This window comes from Tachyglossus aculeatus, chromosome 12 (genome assembly GCF_015852505.1).
Source record: "Tachyglossus aculeatus isolate mTacAcu1 chromosome 12, mTacAcu1.pri, whole genome shotgun sequence".
Classification (NCBI taxonomy): Eukaryota; Metazoa; Chordata; class Mammalia; order Monotremata; family Tachyglossidae; genus Tachyglossus; species Tachyglossus aculeatus.
In genome coordinates this window covers 1,986,781-2,011,260 of record NC_052077.1, presented here as the reverse complement: position 1 = coordinate 2,011,260, position 24,480 = coordinate 1,986,781, and positions in this window count along the sequence as shown.

Below are 24,480 nucleotides of genomic sequence, written 5' to 3'. Positions count from 1 at the left end.
TGTTTTGTTCTCTGTGTTCCTCTTCTAGACTGTGAGCCCACTGGTGGGTAGGGACCGTCTCTATATGTTGCCAACTTGTACTTCCCAAGCGCTTAGTACAGTGCTCTGCACACAGTAAGTGCTCAATAAATACAAGTGAATGAATGAATGAATGAATTGCTAATTGATCTCTATATTTCAGAAGGAAATAGGAACATTCCCCATTCCACAGAGGAGGAAATTGTTGAGGATAGAGAGATTATGTACTCTATATCCATACAAAAGGTTATCAGTAGACCCAAATCCAAAGTTTCTGGCTCTCAGGCCCGATCAGAGATCCCCAGCCCATAAAGATTTGCACAGTGGTGGAAACAGATGCCAAAGAAAATTCTCAGAGAGAAGCTTTTCCCAGAGATAGTAGTACAGGCCTTGTCTTCCTCATCCACAGCTCAGTCTCATCCGTAGTTTGCAAAATGCTGAGTGGGTGTCCGGAGCCGGGGAGGGAGAAGAATTCACTAGGTAAAATCCTGTCTCCTTGATATTATCCGGCAGATCTCAGTGAAGTAAACAGGATTTCCTTGCCAACCCTCCTTATCCACATTTGCCAGCTCTCTCTCACAGCATGCCTCCTCTCTACCTCCCTAGCCTGCTCTACTGGAATTCTTCTACTGGACCCAGGTTACCATTTTGTTCCCAAACCCTGCAGTCCTTTGTCTCCTGATTTTCTTCTTTCACGTGTCTCTGCCACTTGAATAATAGGACAGAAAGCAAATGATCCTCTATAGGAAGGAGTTGAGAGGTAGTTTTGCCCAACCAGTCAATCAATCAATCCAGCAAGAAATGTGTCCAACCTGATTAATTTGTATCAATCCCAGGGCCTAGAGCAGTTCTCGACACTTGTGCTGCACAAATACCGTAAAAATACAAGGGTATTCAGTGAGTGCTTTCTGTGTGCAGAACATTGTATTAACTGCTTGGGAGGGTACATTAGAATAGGTAGATATGATGGCTGCCCTGAAAGAGTCACAGTAATAATTTTGGTATTTGTTAAGCGCTTACTATGTGCCAAGCACTGTTCTAAGCGCTGGGGTAGATACAAGATAATCAGGTTGTCCCACGTGGGGCTCACAGTCTTAATCCCCACTTTACAAAGGAGGTAACTGAGGTACAGAGAAGTTAAGTGACTTGCCCAAGGTCACACAGCAGACGAGTGGCAGAGCCGAAATTAGAACCCATGACCTCTGACTCCCAAGCCCGGACTTAGTGGGGGAGTCAAACGTTGAAGAAAACTGCAGGTATTCATTCATTCATTCATTCATTCATTCAATCATATTTATTGAGCGCTTACTGTGTGAAGAGTACTGTACTAAGCACTTGGAAAGTACAAGTTGGCGACATATAGAGACGGTCCCTATTCAACAACGGGCTCACAGTCTAGAAGAGGGAGACACATAACACAACAAAACACGTAGACAGGTGTCAAAGTCATCAGAACAAATAGAATTACAGCTAAATGCACATCATTAACAATATAAATAGAATAGTAAATATGTACAAATAAAATAGAGTAATAAATCTGTACAAATATATATATACAAGTGCTGTCGGGAGGGGAAGGAGGTAGGGCAGGGGGATGGGGAGGAGGAGAGGGAAAAGGGGGCTCAGTCTGGGAAGGTCTCCTGGAGGAGGTGAGCTCTCAGTAGGGCTTTGAAGGGAGGAAGAGAGCTAACTTGGCGGATGTGCGGAGGGAGGGCATTCCAGGCCAGGGGAAGGACGTAGGCCAGGGGTCAATGGCGGGACAGGCGTGAACGTGGTACAGTGGAAGCAATATGGTAAAATGATCTGTACCTAACTGCTGAGGGGTGGATGAGAATCTAAGTGCTTAATGGGCAGGACCATAGGTGATGCAGAAAGGAGAATAGGTCAAGGAGACGAGAGGTTATGGGTAAGTGGTTAACAACAATCAGTCAAACAATGGCATTTATTGAGTGCTTACACTGTGCAGAGCACTTTACTAAGTGCTTGGGAGAGCACAATGCAACAGAGTTGGTAGACACGTCCCGCTGCCCACCAAGAGTCTACAGTCTAAGAGAGACAACATCAAGGCATAGAAAGTTGGTTGGTGTTAGAAGAGTGAAGTTTGTGGACTGGATCAAAGTAGGAAATCATCAAGCTAAGGTAGGAGGGTGTGAGCTTACTGATCATATTCCCTTATGGGTGTAGCAACGTTCTAATTAAGTGACATTTAAATGGAAGAAAGAGAATTCCCATTTTAACGTCTAACTAGGCTTTTCTAAGGTTGGCCTGAATTGGAGTCTGGGTATCTTCTTGCATTCCAGGTTTCTCAGCATCCCTGAGGCCCCTTCCCCTTCCCCATAGCAGTAGGTATGACCCTTAAGGAGGTCACGATCTAGCTGGGGAAATAAACATTAACGTTAATTACAGGAAGGGGAAACGGTAGAGAAAAAGGATCTGTACGTAAGTGCTGAGGGGTAAGGGAGAATCTAAGGGCTTAGTGGGCAGGACTGAGTGCACAGGTGATGCAGAAGGGAGAATAGTTTGAGGAGATGAGAAGTTGGTCAGGGAATAATAATAATGATGGCATTTATTAAGTGCTTACTATGTGCAAATCACTGTTCTAAGCACTGGAGAGGTTACAAGGTGATCAGGTTGTCCCACGGGGGGCTCACAGTCTTCATCCCCATTTTACAGATGAGGGAACAGAGAAGTTAAGTGACTTGCCCAAAGTCACACAGCTGACAATTGGCGGAGCTGGGCTTGAACCCCTGACCTCTGACGCCAAAGCCCAGGCTCTTTTCACTGAGCCATGCTGCTTCTCTAAGTATCTAGGAGTAGATTCCACAGGGAGGAGCTCAGATCCAATACAATCTGTGGACCTGATGCCTTTCTTATAATAGTGCTTTGCACATAGTAAGTGCTTAATAAATGCCATAATTATTATTATTATTATTTATTTATGTGAGGCATCATGGCCTAATGGAAAGAGCCGGGACTTGGGAGCCAGAGGACCTAGGTTCCAAGCCCAACTTGGCCATTTTCCTGCTGTGTGACTTTAGACAGGTTATGGGGAAGCAGCGTGGCTCAGTGGAAAGAGCACGGGCTTGGGAGTCAGAGGTCATGGGTTCGAATTCCAGCTCTGCCCCTTGTCAGCTGTGTGACCTTGGGCAAGCCACTTAACTTCTCTGTGCCTCAGTTACCTCATCTGTAAAATGGGGATTTAGACTGTGAGCCCCAAGTGGGACAACCTGATCACCTTGTCACCTCCCCAGCATTTAGAACAGTGCTTTGCACATAGTATGCGCTTAACAAATACCACCATTATTATTATTAGTTACCTTCTCTGTACTTCAGTTTCCACATCTGAAAATGGGGATTTAATATCAGATCTCTCCACTACTTAGACTCTAAGTTAATCAGGCTGAACACGGTTCCTGCCCACATGGGGCTCAGTGGTTAGAACAGAGCTTGACACATAGTAAGCACTTAATTGATATCACAATAATAATAACCCTAATTAATGAGTTGGGCCAAGGTGAAGAAAGAAGAACCCTGTCCTGAGGGACATGGAAGAGGGATGCAGGGAGTCACGTCTGAACCCAGTATTCTCCTAGCAGACCTTTCTTCAGGCAGCCGTGAGTCTGCGGCTGCTGTGACTAACCTTTGAAGAACGTGAGATGAAGAAAACAGGCTTCTGATTTCCCAGTTTCTAATTAAGTCATAAAGCAGCAGCACCACTTCGGAGATTAAGTGGGAAAAACGTTGAAAAGGAAAATTAATCCCCGCAGCCCTAAGTGGAACGCGGCTCCCGCAGACGGAACTCACAGAATCCTGCCCAGTGGTTCTCAGCGGCCTCCGAATGGGGTTCCGAGGAGCAATTCCCTCAGGCAGAAGGGGGGCCCTCTCTGGCATCGCCTTCCCCTCCCTCTGCCACTCTCGACTCTGAGGAAGCCCCCCCAGATGGATTTCGATATACAGCTGTCCCTTCTGGCCTGGATACGATGGGTTTATACAGTGAAAGGAGACAATTCTTTTGCCAACCCAAGGACCACACATTAATCCCACCTCCCAAGCCACCTGCACACAACTCGAATACGCATATTTACAGAACCTCCTCCCTTTCCCCCACTGCCTGCGACCCCCACCTCACCCCTCAAGCTGTCTTTTACAGATTGCTAAACAGGTCTTCCTGACCCCAAACTGCAAGGTATTTGTCAAAAACAAGAAACCCAAGGAAAAGAACAGACAAAACCTTCAGAAAGCAGGCACTCAGGGAGGCCTGGGGCATGAGTCCAGAAGCCACTTCTGTCTGAGGTAGATAATAATAATAATAATAATAATAATAATAATAATGGCATTTATTAAGCACTTACCATGTGCAAAGCACTGTTCTAAGCTCTGGGGAGGTTACAAAGTGATCGGGTTGTCTCATGGGGCGGGTGGGGGGGGGGGGCTCAAAAAGTCTTAATCCCCACTTTCCGGATGAGGTCACTGAGGCCCAGAGAAGTCAAGTGACTTGCCCAAAGTCACCCAGCTGACAGAGCCGGGATTTGAACCCCTGACCTCTGACTCCAAAGCCCGGGCTCCTTCCACTGAGCCATGCTGCTTCCCCCTGAGGATGCGAGGATTGTAATCGGCTATTTCTCCAAGGCTGTGCTTTGGCCGGTGACTCCCTCCGGGGCCTCTAGATGAATAAAAGCAGATTCTACATACTGTGTCTGGTGCCCACTCCGGGCGGCCAATACACACACACACAAAAACACATACACACAAACACCCCATTACAATGTCCAAGAAGCTAGGCAGAGGGAAGTTTGTCTCAGGGTATACCAAGGGTTTACCAAGAGCTTTCTTCTGGTTATTCACGCACCCCATGGGGGAAAAGATACCATACGCAGTTCCATTCTCCCATTGCCCAGCATGTATAACTTTCTGTCTGTGACCTGTGAGGGAGAAAAGGCGATCTTTTTTAAATTCACCGCCCCTTTCCAGACCAGGTCGTTGGGACAGGAGACCATTCCCCTCTCAGACCAAAGGCGGGGAAAGACAGGCGCTAGAGAGGTCGGAGACCAAGCGGAGAAGCAGGGCCACAGCCTGGCGGACTCCTGGGGACTGAGTTCCTCCGAGAGGCAGGGCCAGATGGTTCTGACTGCCCGTTCTCCCCCTGTAATCCCAGTTCCACGAGGGCACTGGCCTCCATCACCTTTGCAGAGTTGGAAGTGCTGCTGTTGTCCTGATGTACAACAGAGGAGGGTAGGAGACAGGAGAGGTGTCAGAGGAGACAGGAGAGGTGCAGCGGTTTCTCTGCATACAGTCAGTGTTTGATCGATTCAGTGGTGATGCACCTGCTGGTTTCCTTTCCAATTCTGGGTTGGGATCATCGTGCTGCATCGCATTCCAGGGCTGGCAGGGGCTGGCTGTGACGCGAAACGGGAAACAACATCATTAGGAGACTGCAGCCACTGGCGAGGGCTTTGGTGCCAAGCCTCTGCTGGAGGCAGATTGGTATGGCGAGCTGCCTTTTGGCAAAGGAGTTGGAGGGGTGTTGATTTCCACTCTGAATAGCTCTACATTTTGGGGGCTTCAGACAAGGACTCTTCCCACCAGACCTGAAGTGCCAAACACAGGCTCGTTGGCGATCTCACCTTGCCATGGATCAGGAGAGAATAGGAATACTGTCCCTCCCTTTTCCCCATTTCCTCTTCCCCGTTTGTCTTCTCCTGCCTCTAGTTCAAACCGCCCACCTCGGATACAGAGACCTACATCTGAATGAGCAAGTCCAGTTAAGAAACCTGCGTGATTCTCCTGCAAGAAATCAACCAATTAATCAGCGAGAAATGCCACATCTCCTCCTGTTGCTGCATTACCATTCAGTCAACTCCTCACTGTAGACAAGACCACCATTCTTCCTGTCTTGCCAGCCCATACCCTTGGCTTTATCTTGACTCATCTCTCTCTTTCAACCCACATATTCAATCTATCACTAAATCCTGTTGGCAAAACCTTCAGAACATTACTAAAATCTGCCCTTTCCTCTCCATTTTTTATGGTATTTGTTAAGCGCTTACTATGTGCAAAGCACTGTTCTAAGCACTGGGGGGGATACAAGGTGATCAGGTTGTCCCACATGGGGCTCACAGTCTTAATCCCCATTTTTCAGATGAGGGAACTGAGGACCAGAGAAGTTAAGTGACTTGCCCAAAGTCACCCAGCTGACAATTGGCGCAGCTGGGATTTGAACCCATGACCTCTGATTCCAAAGGCCCTGTTCTTTCCACTGAGCCACGCTGCTTCTTGCCCTTATCCTAGCCCACCCTGATGAAGGTATCAACTTTGCTCACCTCCCTGCCTCCTGTCTCTCCCAGTCCAGTCCACAATTCATGTTGCTGCCCAGATCATTTTTCTACAAGAAAGTTCAGTCCATGTTTCCCCACTTCTCAAGAACCTCCAGTGGTTGCCCGTCCATCCATCTCCATTGCCCATTCGCCTCCACATCAAATAGGAACTCAAACCACTCAGTCACCTTGTCCCCCTCCTCCCCTCAGTTTTCTCCTGCTGCAACCCAGCCCTCACACTTAACTCCTCTAACGCCAACCTACTCATTGTACCGTGACCTCAATCATCTTGCCCCCGACCTCTTGTCCACATCCTGCCTCCAGCCTGAAACATTCTCCCTCCGTACCAGACAGTTACTCTCAGCCTTATTGAAGGCATGTCTCCTCTGAGAGGCCTTCCCTGATTAAGCTCTCATTTCCTCTTTTCCTACCCTCTCTGCTTTGCCCTGATTTGTTGCCTTTATTCACCCTTCCCTCACCCCCTTGGCACTCGCATAGATAACCGTAATTTATTTATATTAATGTCCGTCCCCTGTCTAGAGTGTGAGCTCACTGTGGGCAGGGAATGTGTCTGCCCACTCTATTATAGTGTAGTCTCCCAGTGAGTAGTACAGTGCTCTGCACACAGTAAGCACTCAATAAATACTGTGAGTTTGTTGTTGGGTAGGGACCGTCTCTATATGTTGCCAGGTTATACTTCCCAAGCACTTGGTACAGTGCTCTGCACATGGTAAGCGCTCAATAAATACCATTGAATGAATGAATGAGTGAATGAATATGATTAATTGATTGTTTGATCCTCCAAATTCATCTTCTACTGGTTTAACTGGTTTCTCTTCAAAGAGATGAAGGAGAACAAAAACAAGAATCAGTCAGTAAAGCAAAGAGGAGCTGAGTATCTAAACCATTTCAGATCCACTGTCATTTTGGTGTTAAATTAGGGTAATAATTATAATGGTTTTTGTTAAGAGCTTCCTGTGTGTCAAGCACTGGAGCCGATACAAGGTAATCAGGTCAGGCACATTCCCAATCCTGCAGTCTAAAGGGGAGGGAGAACAGGTATTGAATCCCCATTTTACAAATGAAGAAACTGAGGCACAGAGAGGTGAAATTCCAACTTGTACTTCCCAAGCACTTAGTACAGTGCTCTGCACACAGTAAGCGCTCAATAAATACGATTGAATGAATGAATGAATGAAATGATAGAGAAGCAGCATGGCTCAGTGGAAGGAGCCCGGGCTTTGGAGTCAGAGATCATGGGTTCAAACCCCGGCTCTGCCAATTGTCTGCTGTGTGACTTTGGGCAAGTCACTTAACTTCTCTGGGCCTCAGTTACCTCATCTGTAAAATGGGGATTAAGACTATGAGCCCCTGTGGGACAACCTGATCACTTTGTAACCTCCCCAGCACTTAGAACAGTGCTTTGCACATAGGAAGTGCTTAATAAATGTCATTATTATTATTATTATTATTATTTGCCTAAGGTCACACAGCAGGGTTAGAAACAAAGTTCCCAGAATCCCAGCCCCATCTCTTGCTACTAGGCCACACTGCTGCTCAGCATCCTTGTTTGCCTCACTTTTCCCAGGATTCGGAACTTGTCCCAGTGGCTTGAGAAGAGCTTTTGAAAATCCCTCCCAAAATCCTGCTTTTCATATAGAGCCTTGAGCTGTTCCTGAGTGTCAGACTAAGGAGGTTTCCCTAGATGCTGGTGGAGTGGGTTAAGAAGCAGCGTGGCTCAGTGGAAAGAGCCCAGGCTTTGGAGTCAGAGGTCATGGGTTCAAATTCCGGCTCCACCAATTGTCAGTTGGGTAACTTTGGGCAAGTCACTTAACTTCTCTATGCCTCAGTTACCTCATCTGGAAAATGGGGATTAAGACTGTGAGCCCCCCATAGGACAACCTGATCACCTTGTAACCTCCCCAGCGCTTAGAACAGTGCTTTGCACATAGTAAGCGCTTAACAAATGTCATTATTATTATTATTTTGAGCGTTGTGAGGAGTAGGACTCCTGCTCAGGTGTGAGACAAGAGAGCTAAAAAATGCCTGATACACACTAGGAACACACTGGTACTGGACAGCAGAAGCAGACCCAGTGAACGTATGATGTAAATTAAACCCATGAGTTGAACAGGATGAGGGGATTTGAAAAGGTCTGCAATGTCAAGCCCCTTGTGCCAGACTACATTTGGCATAATAATGATGGCATTTATTAAGCGCTTACAATGTGCAAAGCACTGTTCTAAGCGCTGGGGAGGTTACAAGGCGATCAGGTTGTCCCACTGGGGGCTCACATTTAATCCCCATTTTCCAGATGAGGTAACTGAGGCCCAGAGAAGTTAAGTGACTTGCCCAAAGTCACACAGCTGACAAGTGGCGGAGCAGGGATTTGAAGCCATGACCTCTGACTCCAAAGCCCGGGCATGGCAGCAAACACAACCAATGTGGCTTCTTGGAGTGCGTAGGGGTTTGGGAGTCAGAGGACCTGGGTTCTAAACCCAGCTCTGCTATTTATCTGCTGCGTGACCTTGGACGAGTCACTTCATTTCTCTGTGCCTCCGTTTCCTCATCTGAAAATAGGGAATTAAATACTACTCCCTATTAAGAAGGGAGAAACTGAGAAGCAGTGTCACTCAGTGGAACGAGCCCGGGCTTTGGAGTCAAAGGTAATGGGTTCAAATCCCAGCTCCACCACTGGTCAGCTGTGTGACTTCGGGCAAGTCACTTCACTTCTCTGTGACTCAGTTACCTCATCTGTAAAATGGAGATTGACTGTGAGCCCCTCGTGGAACAACCTGATCACCTTGTAACCTCCCCAGCACTTAGAACAGTGCTTTGCACATAGTAAGTGCTTAATAAATGCCATCATTATTATTATTATTGTTATTATTATTAATTAGACTGTGAGCCCCATGTTGGGCAGGAACTGTGACCACCATGATTAGCTTATTTCAACCCCAGGGCAGGGTACAAAGTTTGACATATAATAGGCACCTAACATAATTATTATTCAGGAGGACTACACTGATGCATAAACCTGTGGGACTGACATGCCTTCCCCTACCTGTAATTTATTTTAATGTCTGTCTCCTCTGGCCTGATTGCAAGCTCTGTAAAGGCAGGGATCGTCTCTACTTTCTCTATTGTAGTCTCCCAAGCACTTAGTACAATGCGCTGCTCACCGTAGGTGCTCAATAATTAGCTCATTCTAGTGGGCAGGGAATGTGTCAGTTTTATTGTTATATTGTACGCTCCCAAGCATTTAGTACAGTGATTTGCACACAGTAAGCACTCAGTAAATACTACTGAATGAATGTATGAAAAAATATTTCAAACTGGTGTGTTTTATGTCTCCCAGGGCACTGGGTGATGGATAAGTGGTGAATGAAAGGCTAATGTGAAGCCAACACTGCTCTGACCAGTCTTCACCCCTCTACCTCTAGAGAAGCAGCGTGGCTTACTGGAAAGAGTCCGGGCTTTGGAGTCAGAGGTCATGGGTTCAAATCCCAGCTCCACCAATTGTCAGCTACGTGACTTTGGGCAAGTCACTTAGCTTCTCTGGGCCTCAGTTACCTCATCTGTAAAATGGGGATTAAGACTGTAAGCCCCCTGTGGGACAACCTGATCACCTTGTAATCTCCCCAGCACTTAGAACAGTGCTTTGCACGTAGTAAGTGCTTAATAAATGCCATCATTATTTATTATTTACCCCTGGAGCCTTAAAGGGAGAGCTGGCTGGGCCTCATTCTTGTCAATCAATCAATCACACTTATTGAGAGCTTATTGTGTGCAGAGCACTGTACTAAGTCCTTGGGAGAGTACAATATAACAGACACATTCCATGCCCACAACAAGCTTACAGTCAGGAGAGGGTGAAAAACATTAATATAAATAAATTAAAGATATGTACATGATGTGTTTTCAGGGGGTGTAAGCAAGCTACCCTGGGGCAGGAAGAGGTGGTGGTGCTTTTTCTTGCTGTCTGTCACCTCTTCTGCCTCCCTCTCTCCCTCCAGACAGCACTGTTCCTTGGTAGAAGCCAGGGAGCAGTTCCCTGGGCCGATGGCCACACTGTGCTGCTTTTCAGAGTTTCCATGACACTGTGGCTTTCTTGGCAGCTATGGGTTCTCCGCTGGACTTGGGAACCGGGCGGTTGTAATCTCCCACCAGTCTTAGATTCCCATCCACCCGCTTCCTCCCTCCTGGCTAAAGAAAGGATTTCAAGGGCCGTGTTAAAGATAAAATAAAGATTGGGAGTTTCCACATCTGGGACCATCCATGTTTGAGAAGCAGCGTGGCTCAGTGGAAAGAGCACGGGCTTTGGAGTCAGAGCTCATGGGTTCAAACCCCAGCTCCACCAATTGTCAGCTGTGTGACTTTGGGCAAGTCGCTTCACTTCTCCGTGCCTCAGTTACCTCATCTGGAAAATGGAGATGAAGACTGTGAGCCCCCCGTGGGACAACCTGATCACCTTGTAACCTCCCCAGCACTTAGAACAGTGCTTTGCACATAGTCAGTGCTTAATAAATGCCATCATTATTATTATTATTATTCAAGGGTGGTTACTCCCCTACCTTCCCGATGGCTTCCTTCTTGTCTTCAACACCTGTTTGTTGAGTCTCATATGGACACACGATCTGGAAGAGCAAAGGATATCTGGGGCCAAACACAACAGTAGACAAGGACATACGTGATTTGTCTAAAATGGGAGTCGAGGTGTCAGCTGCTCTTGGAGGAGCCTGGTAGTTCAGCTCCGGTTTCCTAGTATCTCCCTCCCAAGCAGGAGCTGTTTGGTTGGTTAGTGTCTTTTCGTTTGGTAACAAAATTGTAGAGGTCAAAGTGTGCCTTGTGGTTTGCTGAGGTGTGAAGCCACCGACCAAGCTATCTTTGAGCCCGTCAAGTATGTTAATGATTTAAGGAAGGGGCAGCGGCCACTTGGAAAGAAATGATGGGATGGCTGGTTGTGTTTGCGGTTTCCGTTTCACACAGCAACCACACAGGGTGGATGCTTGGTCACGGGGGATCGCTGGGTGGGGCTCAGAGAAGTGGCCGAGAGGGCATCGTGACGGGAATCTGAAAATCGAAACATAGGATTTGATTCTATTTCAGTAATCTTCTTAGTAGCATAAGCTGGGTAGCTGCCAATACACACTAGGACTCTGGTTGGACACATACACTCAGCCCATCGGCCTGATTAATGCCGCCAGTCCCTCATTAAGGAAATCTCACATTCGAGCACGCCTTCTTCGCCTGGTGCTGCCAATGCCTTCCACATAATAATAATAATAATAATAATAATAATAATAATAATAGCATTTGTTAAGCACTTGCTATGTGCAAAGCGCTGTTCTAAGCGCTGGGGAGGATACAAGGTGATCAGATTATCACACGTGGGGCTCACAGTCTCTATTCCCATTTTACAGATAACTGAGGTTAAGTGTCTTGCCCAAAGTCACACAGCTGACAATTGGCGGAGCCGGGATTTGAACCCATGACCTCTGATTCCCAAGCACGTGCTCTTTCCATTGAGCCACGCTGCATCGCCCCACATGGACACAACCATCTCTTCTGACTCGTCCAGACAGACCTGTGCTCGGGGAAGAACGTTCCTTAATTTCCTAGCAGGATTCCAGGCAAAACATGTCGTCAAAGCAGACACTACGGGAAAACGGAATGCGCGGCAATTGAACCAATGCTGATGAAGCCTGGGACCAGCAAGGAGAAGGAGGAGGAGGAGGAGGACAGATGTAAAATCCAGGCTTTTCAAGTTTCGTAGAATCTCTGTAACCGTCTTGCATCTTCCTCTCCATCTGCCCGTCAGTGTGCTTTTCTGAAGCAACTAATCTCCAAGGAATATTTTGGAGCAAAAACCATTCAGAAGGTTCTAGACGGTACTCATCTCACGAGGGTCTGTTCCAGCTTTAAAAGCCGAAGAAAAGATGAGAAACAATTACACTGAAAAGTCATTTAAAATTCAAATGCGGATTCTGCACAGAAGCAGGGAAACCTAATTGTCGTTTTCTCAGCCTCTCAGCCGGGCAGACACAGAGTCTCGGTTATCTTCCTCCCAGGGGGAGTGTCCAGACCGCAGCTGCAATGCCACACTCTGACCTTTCCGGTGAAATGCGTTCAACCTCAAAAAAACACAACACAAAAAGCTCATAGAAACCAGGAGCCATTTAATCCTGCGAAGGAGCGTGCTGGAAGCCAGCTGTATGTGACAGTGTGGCTGCTAACACAAATCTTTAAGAGGGAAGGGCAGTAGATACGTGTGAAATATAAAGAGATGCTAATTTTCAGCCTCTGAAAGCCTATATCTTTTCTCTTTTTTTTTAAATTTCAGCCTAAGGCAATGAAGGCCCAGTTGGCTATTAGATATTTCAGTTTTAGATATTTTTGGAGTAAGTCTAAAGCTATGCAACTGCAGAGCCTGATTTTTTAAGGGCACGGAAACCAAAATCCTCTTTATAGAGAACTGATCATATGAAGAAGTGGAGAAAATCTAAAATCCTGCCATAGCAACATACAGAACACTGCAGAAATGAAGAAACATACAGCCAATCCACTTTTTTACAACTTGTCTTTCTCTTCCCTGTCTTCTCTCCCTTCTCTGATCCTTACACACACACACATAAACACACACACTCACACGCACACACAAGCACACATGTACACAGGCACATAATCATTATCATCATCATCATCTTCATCATCAGTGGTATTTAATGAGTGCTTATTATGTGCAGAGAACTGTACTAAGTGCTGGGAGAGCACAATTCAACAGAGTTGGCATAGTCCCTGCCCACAATGAATTTATAGTCTTGGGACAGACTAGTAGTAAAAGCAGAAAAACCCCACCGTTGTGAATGATTCTTTGCCAGTTATTAATTCACCTCCTGAAAAACAAATTCGTTTGTGAAATAATAAACTGATAGCTGGGAAGGGGTTGTTTTGGAAGTTGTGATAAAAGTCACTCTTACCCCGTCAAGTGAAGGAGACGCTTAAATGATAGGGCTCACTGTTCATTCTGTTCATGTTCACTTCACGCTGAGCCGGGGGTCAAAATGAGGTGGGGTTTTAAGGACAGGAGCCAGTGGGATGGGGTTTGAGAGGGGCACACAGGCTTTGAAGACGGAGACTCAACTGTTCCACCCTTGACAATTCTTTGCTTTTTTCAGACCTTTTGGGTAGCTCTCGGGTCCCAGAAGAGACCAGGCTGATTTAGTCACTCAGGTTAGAAAGTCTCCATGCCTCTCCCTGACCCCTCCATGGAGTTGGCATATATGGTTCTTGTTGGAGACAACTCAACAACGTAAGACGAGACAAGACAATGGGATGGGGGTGATGCCACGGACACATCTTTCCCAGAACAATCCACCCTCATCTGCAATTTTTCTCTGTAGGGTATCCACAGAGTTTTCTTGGTAAGAATACGGAAGTGGTTTACTATTACCTCCTTTCGCGCAGTAAACTTGAATCTCCACCCTCAACTCTCTCCCATGTCGCTGCTGCCCAGCACAGGTGAGTTTTGACTTGTTCCCACTCACTAGCCACTGCCCAAGCTAGGAATGGATTGGGTTTGACTCTCCCTCCCGTTGTCAAGACTGGTAGAGCACTGGAAACTTTCCAGGTGCGACCCTGAGAGGGGGCATATGGTTCACCGTTCAGCAAATTCTCAATTATCTCCCTGTTAATGAGGTCAGGCAGAATGAATAAATGAAATCTGAGAAGTATTTTTGATACTAACTATTTAAGCAGCCCTTCAACTGACCAATTTTAGTTCCCTTTCCTCTTCACTGTGCCCAGCTCGTCTAGTAAGGTTGTTCGAAATGACTGAAACACGGACAGTTTGAGGGAAATGAGGGAGAGGGAAGGGGCAAGGAAATTGGAAACTGGAACATTTGGCTCCATCACACTGTTTAAAAACTACATGGTTGATGGGTGGATTGTAAATTCCTTGAGGTCAGAGATTGGATCTTCACACTCTATTGTTATTCTCAGTAGAGTATATGTACACGTATTGTACATAATTTATTTTAATGTCTGTCTGCCCCTCTAAACTGTAAGGTGTTTGTGTTCAGGAAAAATGTGCCTACCAATGCAGCAAGGCATAATGGTTAAAGCACAGGCCAGTGAGTCAGAAGATCATGAGTTCTAATCCCAGATCTGCCGCTTCTCTGCTGTGTGACCTTGGACAAGTCACTTCACTTCTACGTGCCTCGGTTACCTCATCCGTAAAATGGGGATTGAGACTGTGAGCCCCAGATGGCTCACCGCAATTTACTTGTATTCACCCCAGTGCTTAGTTCAGTGCCTGGCACACAGTAAACACTTCACAATTATCACTATTATTATTATTATTATTATTATTAACGCTGCTGCACCGTACTCTCCAAAGCACTTAGTACAGTGCTCTGCACCCAGAAAGAGCTCAATAAATCCCACAGATTGATTGGTAGCACAAAATAAGGACGTAATAAGTACTGTTGATGGATTGAAGCCTGTATAATCAATCAATCGATTAATCAATGGTATTTATTGAGCACTTACTCTTACTGTGTTTAGAGTTCTGCATCACCACTATCCCCTCTGTCAAACAAGTCTGTAACCTTGGTGGGATCCTTGACTCATCTATTTCATTCAACCCACACATTCAATCTGTCACTAAAACCTGTCAGTTGAACCTTCACATAACTGAAATCACCCTTACCACTCCAACCAGGCTGCTACCCCATTAATCCAAACATTTATCCAATCCTGCCTTTTTTACTGTCTCAGCCACTCTGCTGACCTCCCTGCCTCCTATCTCTCCCCACTGCAGTCCATAATTCATTCTGCTGCCCAAATCATTTTTCTACAAAACCGCTCAGTCTGTCTTTTCCCATTCTTTGAGAATCTCCCATGATTGCTCATCCACCTCCATATCAAACAGAAATGCCTAAGCATCACCTATAAAGCCCTCAATCAACTTGCCCCCTCTTACCTTGCTGCTTTCCTACTACAATTTAGTAGTTGAAGCACTTTTTGTAATGCCAACCAACTCAATCTTGTATCTTGATCTCATCTATCTCACTGCCGACCCCACGCCCACATTCTGCCTCTGGCTTGGAATGCCCTCCTTCTTCATATCCAACAGATGAGCACTCTCCCCACCTTCAAAGCCTATTAAAAACACATCTCCTCCAAGAGGTCTTCCCCCACCAAGCCCTCACTTCCTTATTTCCTCCCTTAAGTAATAATTAAACAGAGTTGATAGACAAACCCTCTGACCACAGTGAGCTTACAGTCTAGAGGGGGACATAGACATTGATATAAAGAAATGACAGATATGTCCATGAGTGCTGTGTGGTGGAGGGAGAGGGGAATAAAGGGTACAAGTGGAAGTGGAAGGGTGACACAGAAGGGAGTGGGAGAAGAAGAAATGAGAGTTTAGTCAGGGAAGGCCTCTTGGAGGAGATATGCCTTCAATAGGGCATTGAAGTGGGGAAGAGTAATTGTCCGCTACAAAGAGGGAGGGCATTATGTACGTAGCTGAGATTTATTTATTTATATTACTGTGTGTTTTCCCCTCTAGACTGTTAGCTCACTGTGGGCAGGAAATGTGTTTACCAATTCTACTATACTCTCCCAAGCAGTTATTTCAACACTCTTCACACAGTATGCACTCAATGAATATGATTGATTGATTGATTACTAAGCTCTTGGTAATGTACAATACAACGGAGTTGGTAGATATGATCCCTGCCTAAAACAAACTTATAGTACAGAGTAGGAGGCACACATTAAATAAGTATTATGAGCCAGGCAGTGGAGTGAATATCAAGTACTTAAGGGGTGCAAATCCAACTGCATAGGTAATGCAGAAGGAAGAACTTAAACTGGAAGGATCTGTTGGAGGAGATGCCGTTTTAGGATGGCTTTGAAAGTTGGGAGAGTAGTGGGCTGTCGGAAATTAAGGGGAAGGAAATTCCAGGCCCAAGGGAGGTCATGGGCAAGGGTCACCGGTGAGAGAAATAGATCAATATATGATGAGTAGGCTGGCATTAGAAGAGTGAAGTGTGAGGGCTGGGTTGTAATAGGAGATCAGAAAGTTAAGGTAGAAGAGTTGTACTTCCCAAGCGCTTAGTACAGTGCTATGTACACAGTAAGTCCTCAATAAATACGATTGAATGAATGAATGAATGCGGAAGAGGATGGGAAACTGTTGGGGGTGGGGGTTTCCAGGAGTGGGGAGATATGGACCGAACATTTTTATAGAGAGTGATCCGGGTATCAGGGTGAAGGATGAACTGAAGTCAGGGGAGACAGGAGGTGGGGAGGTCAGCAAGGAGACAGATGCAGTATTTAAGGTGGGATAGGATTAAGTGCTTAGATCAACAGAGTAGCAACTTCGATAGAGAGGAAGGGGTGGATTCTAGAAATGTGGTGAAAATAAAATGACAGGATTTGGTGACAGATTGAATATGTGGGTTCAGTGAGAGGGATGAGTCAAGGGTAGTGTCATGGTTATGAGCTTGTGAGACAGGGAGGATAGTGGTGTTGCTTACAGTGATGGGAAAGGCTGGGAGAGGATAAGGTTTGGGTGGAAAGATGAGATGCTCTGTTTTGGACATATTTAAATTTGAGGTGTCAGTATGAAATCTAAATTGTGATGCCCTACTTGGGAATTTGGGAATCATCTGTGTAGTAAAAGTTGTAATGGCAAATAAGTTACAATAATATACCCATTTCAAAACTAGCCTGAAAGATGGGAATCTGGAGAAATGAAAGACATGAATCTGTATTTGCTTTAGTTTTCCCTGTGGAAATGCAAGCTTTCCCTTAAGATTAATGGTTTGAGCACATCAAATTAAATCAGAAATCTGTTAGGGTGTTTGGTACTTTTTAGAATAGGGAAACTTGGTATAGCTAATATTTCCATATTTCTTATGGTAAAATCCATGAATCCTTAGGAGGCTTTTACACATGGAATGTTGGGAAAGTTGTGCCTATTGTGTCTGTTGTGAGAGCAGCATGGCTCAGTGGAAAGAGCACTCCGAGGAAAATAAATTAAAATAAAAAGCAAATTTAAAGATCACGAGCAATTATGGTATCATGCTGGGACCATGCATATTGACTTTACTTGTAAAGCAAGAGGGACTGTGGGTGAAATGTGAACTCATGGGTACATGTGTGGTTTTTGAATAGTGGGTGAGTTTCCCAGAAGATTACTTTTGCTATGTAGTATTTTGGCTTACAGCTTCACTAAAAATAGCACTTGGGTGTCCAAAAAGCATGCACTGACACTTTCAACAAGTGGAATCTGGTGGAGGGGGTGGGTGAACCAGGGAAAACTCGGCCCCTGCCCCTCTCCGTTCAGCAGCAGAGCCTCTCGGCCTGTGACTAGCTGAAACTGAGTCAGCTCCATTCATTCATTCAATCCTATTTATTGAGTGCTTACTGTGTGCAGAGCACTGCACTAAGTGCTTGGGAAGAATAAGTTGGCAACATACAGAGACGGTCCCTACCCAATAACAGGCTCACAGTCTAGAAGGGGGAGACAGATAACAAAACAAAACATGTGGGCAGGTGTCAAGTCATCAGAACAAGTAGAATTAAAGCTAAATGCACATCATTAACAAAAGAAATAGAATAGTAAATATGTACAAGTAAAATAGAGTAATAAATCTGTACCAACATATCTACTGTGGGGAGGGGAAGGAGGTGTGGGGGGATGTGAAGGAGGAGAGGAAAAAGGGGACTCAGTCTGGGAAGGCCTCTTGGGGGAGGTGAGCTCTCAGTAGGGCTTTGAGAGGAGGAAGAGAGCTAGCTTGGCGGATGTGTGGAGGGAAGGCATTCTGGGCCAGGGGGAGGACATGGGCCGGGGGTCGATGATGGGACAGGTGGGAACGAGGTATAGTGAGGAGATTAGCAGCGGCAGAGGAGTGGAGGGTGCGGGCTGGGCTGGAGAAGGGGAGAAGGGAGGTGAGGTAGGAGGGGGCGAGGGGATAGACAGCCTTGAAGCCGAGAGTGAGGAGTTTCTGCTCCAGAACCAGTGACTCACAGGCTCAGCTGCGGGGAGCGTCTAAGGAGAAGACAGCACATCGGTAAGTAATTCTGCTCTTTATACCATCTAGGGCCAAGTCCAGAAGTGATCTCCACTAGCCAATCTGTCCTGGGTTCTACACCCTAAGAAGCAGCCTTGATTTGACCATGACCCCTCATTTTCTAATGGAACAATAGTTTGCAATAGTTCACTATGTGACCATGGGCAAGTCATTTCCTCTGCACCTTAATTTCCTCATTTGTAAAATGGGCATTAACTACCCAATCCCCCTCTCTTTTAGACTAGGAGCACAGTTCCTGTGTTTGATCTGATTGAACTGTATCTATCTCAGTGCATTACAGTACTTGGCACACAGTATGCACTTACCAAATACTACATTTACCGTTATTGAGCACATACTTGTGCTAAGCACTAGGGAAGAGAACAATGAAGGGCAAATTAGACTCTAACCATGGCCCATACACAGTATCACAATCTAAAAATCAGGGGGAAGGGGGAAAAGCAATCGACATGAGGAAAGATGGGAACATCTCAATAATAAAAGAAAATGACAACCCAACAACAATCATGTAAATGATAAGAGGGAATGAAAGTGTGGGTAAGGGTGCTATTTTCATGCTTTTAGTGCTGGGACATGCCCAGGTTGGAATCCAATAATAATAATAATAATGGCATTTATTAAGCACTTACTATGTGCAAAACACTGTTCTAAGCACTGGGGAGGTTACAAGGTGATCAGGTTGTCCTATGGGGGGCCCACAGGCTTAATCCCCATTTTACAGAAGAGGTAACTGAGGCGCAGAGAAGTTAAGTGACTGGCCCAAAGTCACACAGCTGACAATTGGCGGAGACTGGATTTGAACCCATGACCTCTGACCCCAAAGCCCGTGCTCTTTCCACTGAGCCACGCTGCTCTCACAACAGACACAATAGGCACAACCTTCCCAACATTCCAAATGTCAGTATGGAGTGTGATGGCCTTTTCTCATTCTCCCCCAACCCAGGTTGATGGAGTTCTCCCCAAAATGGAACCACTGACATCAGAGAGGAATTGCTGACCCTGGGCTCCCGAGGAAGCCAGGGAATCCCAGGTAAAGCCATCACTTACCAGCCATTTGGATGATTCCTTGGACAGGTTTGGAGGCAATTGGGAAGGGAGATAGGGGTGTTAGAGGAGGGCAGAGGCAGGCACAAGAGAGGATAATGATAATAATAATAATAATGGCATTTGTTAAGCGCTTACTATGTGCAAAGCACTGTTCTAAGTGCTGGGGAGGATACAAGGGACTCACAGTCTTAATCCCCATTTTACAGGTGAGGTAACTGAGGCTCAGAGAAGTTAAGTGACCCACCCAAGGTCACACAGCAGACATGTGGGGGAGCCGGGATTAGAACCTTACTGAATCCTGAGATGACTATCTGTTAAACCCGGGAAGCATGAGATTTGATTACCCTGCCTCCACATACATGGCTCTGAATGTTACTTCCAGTTGGAAAATTTTCCAGCCCCATAGACATCAATTTGCAAGTATTTAACTGGAAGACCTGCAGTGAGAGTAAATTCCCCACGCTGTGCCCCTTTTATTGTTTTGACAGTGGCTGTCAATGATTTTAGGAAATTGGCCCCTGTTTGTTTGCTTTTTGGCAGGAGGACAGCAGTTAAGCAATCTTGAGAGCCTCCTTATCGCCACCCAGGACCCTATTTTCCAAATTTCCCTTTGTAAAAATATTTTGATAAGTGGGCTTTTAAAATGACTTTTGAAATTCTGCCTCCATCCTGCTGCACTGTCTATAAAATGGAAGATGGAACCATTCTCTTCTTCTAAGCACTTACACACTGGGGTTGATTAATCCCCACGGAAGAGGGAAAGAGAGCCTCGCTTGGAGGCCTCTGTGTGGGAAGGCCGGTGGTGGGAGGAGGAGCATCTTTCAGCTAGGACAGGAGTGGATAGTTCCTGGATCCATCTGCAAGCTTCCTAGAATACAGTCACCAAAATGGAGCTGACCAGAGAGAGTGGGAAGCAGCGGTTTAGAGAGAGTGCAAAGATGAGGTGCTGTTAGCACTAAGCCCTCCCTGCCATGAAATGATAGAATCATAGAAAAACGGAGTTGAAAGGGACTCTTAGAGGTCATATGATTAGGCCCCCAGCCTCCAGGCAGGTGAATATTTATCTCATTTCACCCTGGACAGATGGTCATCTACTCTTTTTCAAGAGATCTCCAGGGATGTAGACTTCACATTCCCTTTAGAAACCATTGTTTCTCTCACTCCTACTGTCCAGATGACCTTTCAGATGGCCTGAGATTTTTTTCATACGGGAATGTGTCAAATGCCTGGGATAATGAGATTCTTCTGTCTCAGCCTAAAGGGATACCACCATCCCTCCCTTGTGAGGTGGAGGGAGGGTGGGCTCTGTCTGGGGAAGGGAGGGGAATGAAGCTTGGTAGGCCATCCAACCCCAGAGATGGAATGGAACAAATCACCACGTCTGAACAGCAATCCTGACATGTTCAAAATGCCTGACGATGCAACCTCCCTCAGGATTGTTGAACGGCTGCTTCTGAAGCGATCGGTCACAGAGCACTTTTGCCTGGGGTCCCCATGGCTGCCAGGAACTGACGGAATTTCAGAGAAGGGTGGAGGGAAGTTTTTCTCTCTTACACCCAGAAGATCATATGTTGCTAGCAGTCAGACACGAAGGGGAAAATGCATCTCAGAATCAGTAAATCAATCATGTTTATTGAGCGCTTACTCTATGCAGAGAACTGTACTAAGCACTTGGGAGAGTACCATATAACAGAATAACACGCACATTCCCTGCCCACAATGAGCTTACACTTTAGAGAGAGAGAACAAATCAATCAATCAATCAGAACAAATCAACCAGAGTCAATTAATCATATTTATTGAGCACTAAGTGTGCAGAGGAGTGAAGGGGTGGATTGGTTGTAGTAGAAAAGCAGCTTGGTATTAGAAGAAGGGACAAGGTGATTGAATGCTTTGAAGACAGTGGCAAAGAATATCTGTCTGATGCAGAAGTGGATGGATAACCACTGGAGGTTTTTGAGGAATGGGGAAACATAGTCTGAACTTTACTGTAGAAAAATGGTCTGGGCAGCAGAAAGAAGAGAGTGGAGTGGGGAGAGATGACAGGATTTGTTGGCAGATCGAGTATGTGTCTTGGAAGAGAGAAACAAGTCGAGGATAATGCCAAGGATACAGGCTCGAGAGACAGGAAGGATGGTGGTGCTGTCTACAGCGATGGGAAAATCACGGGGAGGACAGGGATTGAGTGGGAAGAGAAAGAGTTCCGTTTGGGACATGTTAAGTTTAAGGTATCATCAGGACATTAAAACAGAGATGTCCTGAAGGCAGGAGGAAATGTGAGACTGCAGAGGAGAGAGATCAGAGCTGAAGTGGTTGATTTGGGAATCATCCTTATAGAGATGGTAGTTGAAGCCAAAAGAGAGAATGAGTTCTCCATGGGAGTGGGTGTAGATGGAGAATAGAAGGGGACTCAGAACTGATCCTCGAGGGACTCCCACTGTGTCAGTTAAGCCAAGGCTGGCTAATGTTTCCAGGAGAAGGAGGTGTTCTACAGCATCAAAGGCAGCTGAGAAGTGAAGAAGGATTAGGTTGGAGTAAAGACCATTGGGTTTGGCAAGGAGATCATTCGTTACCATCGAGAGGGCAGTTTCCATGGAGTGAAGTGGCAGAAGCCAGATTGAAGCGGGTCAGGGAGAGAATTGGAGGAGAGGAACTTGAGACGGCAGGAGTAGACAACTTGATCGAGGAGTTTGGAGAGAAGTGGTAAGAGGGAGATAGGGTGAGTTGGTAGACATGTTCCCTGCCCACAGTGAGCTTACAGTCATTTTCCATTTTCTCCATAAAATACACAGCCAGGTCATTAGGGTCAAGAGACGGAGGAGGTGAGGGGGCAGGGGGTTTTGAAGAGGAGTTAAATGTCTGGAACAGCTAGCTAGGGAGAAGGGCATGGAAACCAATAAAGATGGAGAAATAATTTTGCCAGACAGAGGAGAGGGCAGCGTTAAAGCTTGAAAGGATGAACTGGAGGTGGGTGAGGTTGGCCTGATATCTGGATTTCTGCCAGCAACGCTCTGTGGTTTGTGCTCAGAGGAAGCAGACTGTGGAGGTCATCCAGGGCTGTGGGTTAGCGATCAACGAGATCACAAGGTGAGATGAGATTATAAGGCGTGAAGCAACTGCTTTACCTAGTTGGCATTCTGACTTTCCCTAGCTCCTCATAATAATAATAATAATGGCATTTTATTAGGCACTTACTATGTGCAAACCAATGTTCTAAGGGCTGGGGAGGTTACAAGGAGATCAGGTTGTCCCACGAGGGCTCACAGTCTTAATCCCCATTTTACAGATGAGGGAACTGAGGCCTAGAGAAGTGAAGTGACTTGCCCAAAGTCACCCAGCTGACAATTGGTGGTCAGGATTTGAACCCATGACCTCCGACTCCAAAGCCCGTGCTCTTTTCCACCGAGCCATGCTGCTTCTCATGCACTTCTTTAAGGAGGTGAAAGATAAGGTGGAAGATCTCAACACTCCTTGCCGCCAATGGTTCTGTGCCCTGAGTAAGCCAAGCTAATCACCATATAGGGCCTGGTGAGATGAAAACATTCACTGGGCTCTCAATTTACAGTGGACAGACTCCAAAGACTTACTTCTTGAGCACTTACTATGTGCAGAACACTGTACTATGTGCTTGGGAAAGTACAAAGTAACAATAAACAGACACAGTCCCCACAACGAGCTTACAGTCTAGAGGCGGGGAGACAGACATTAATATAAATAAATTACAGATATGTACATAAGCGCTGCGGGGCTGCACTATGGTTTAAACTTATAAATAATAATACTAACAATAGTATTTGCTAAGTGTTTACTGTATGCCAAACACTGTGTTAAGCACAGGGGTAGACACAAGGTACTCAGATCAGACAAAGTCCCTGTCCCACCTGGGACCCACCAGTCTGTGGGGAAAAGGAGAGCAGGTTTAAAATTGTGAATACTGGCACCTCTGTCTTAGAACATTTGTCCAAGTAGCTTGCAAATGGATTAAACGGCAATGTGTCTAGTGCGCAGGAAGGATCCGTGATGGAGATGCAATTTGCATAAGAGATATTCAGTTGGCTTAAAGATTTGTTTGGGCGTCTCCTCAATTCCCCCAATCCCAAGGTGAAGGGGTTGAACTACGACCCAGTATGGTGCTGCCTCTCTGGCAATCTCACGCAAGTCTGGTGCCCGCAACCCTGTAGGCCCGGTGTGGAAATCTGGGTGGGTAGTGAGTTGTGGGCCAATGCTCAGCAGGGTCAGCTGGGAAGAAGGAACAACAAGCCACCCCCAGGTGAGCCCATTAAGGAAGAGAAAATACAAACTCAGATTTCGTTTTCATTTTATTTAAAAAAAAAAGAACTCAAATGAGGGGACAGGCATCCCCACTCCAGATGCCACTCTGAAGCCTGGGAAAATTAGCCAGGATAACCAGGGAAAAAGAGCTTTCCTGCTTTCTCCACTCTGGCCACCATTCGGGAGCCTGGAAAAATAGGCCGGCATGGTGGAGGAAAATGCACATGCGCAACCCCAGGGGACAGGCTGCAGGTCTGCGCTTGGATTCTTCCTGAGCTTCGTGCAAAGTCCCACCTCCCTCTTCTCTGTCTCTGCCCCCTGCTTGGAAGATCGTGTGACCTCGTAATGGAACCCATGAAGCCTATCAACCGGTAGTCAGTAAAAACTGCTCGCTTATCATATCATCTTGAAGGGCTTTGCTTGATTAATCAATCAAATGTACCAAGGAGGAGTTTATCATATAATCTATGAAACTACAACATAACTAGGAAATTGAAAACCTGGGGTAGTAGTAATAATAACGTTAATCACGGTACTCATTAAGCAATTGCTGTGTCTTTTAACTTCTCTGTGACTCAGTTCCCTCATCTGTAAAATGGGGATTAAGACTGAGCCAATTATCTTGTATCTACCCCAGAGCTTAGAACAGTGCCTGGCATATAGTAAGCACTTAACAAATACCACAAGTATTAATAATAACAACAATACTAATTGTTGTCAAT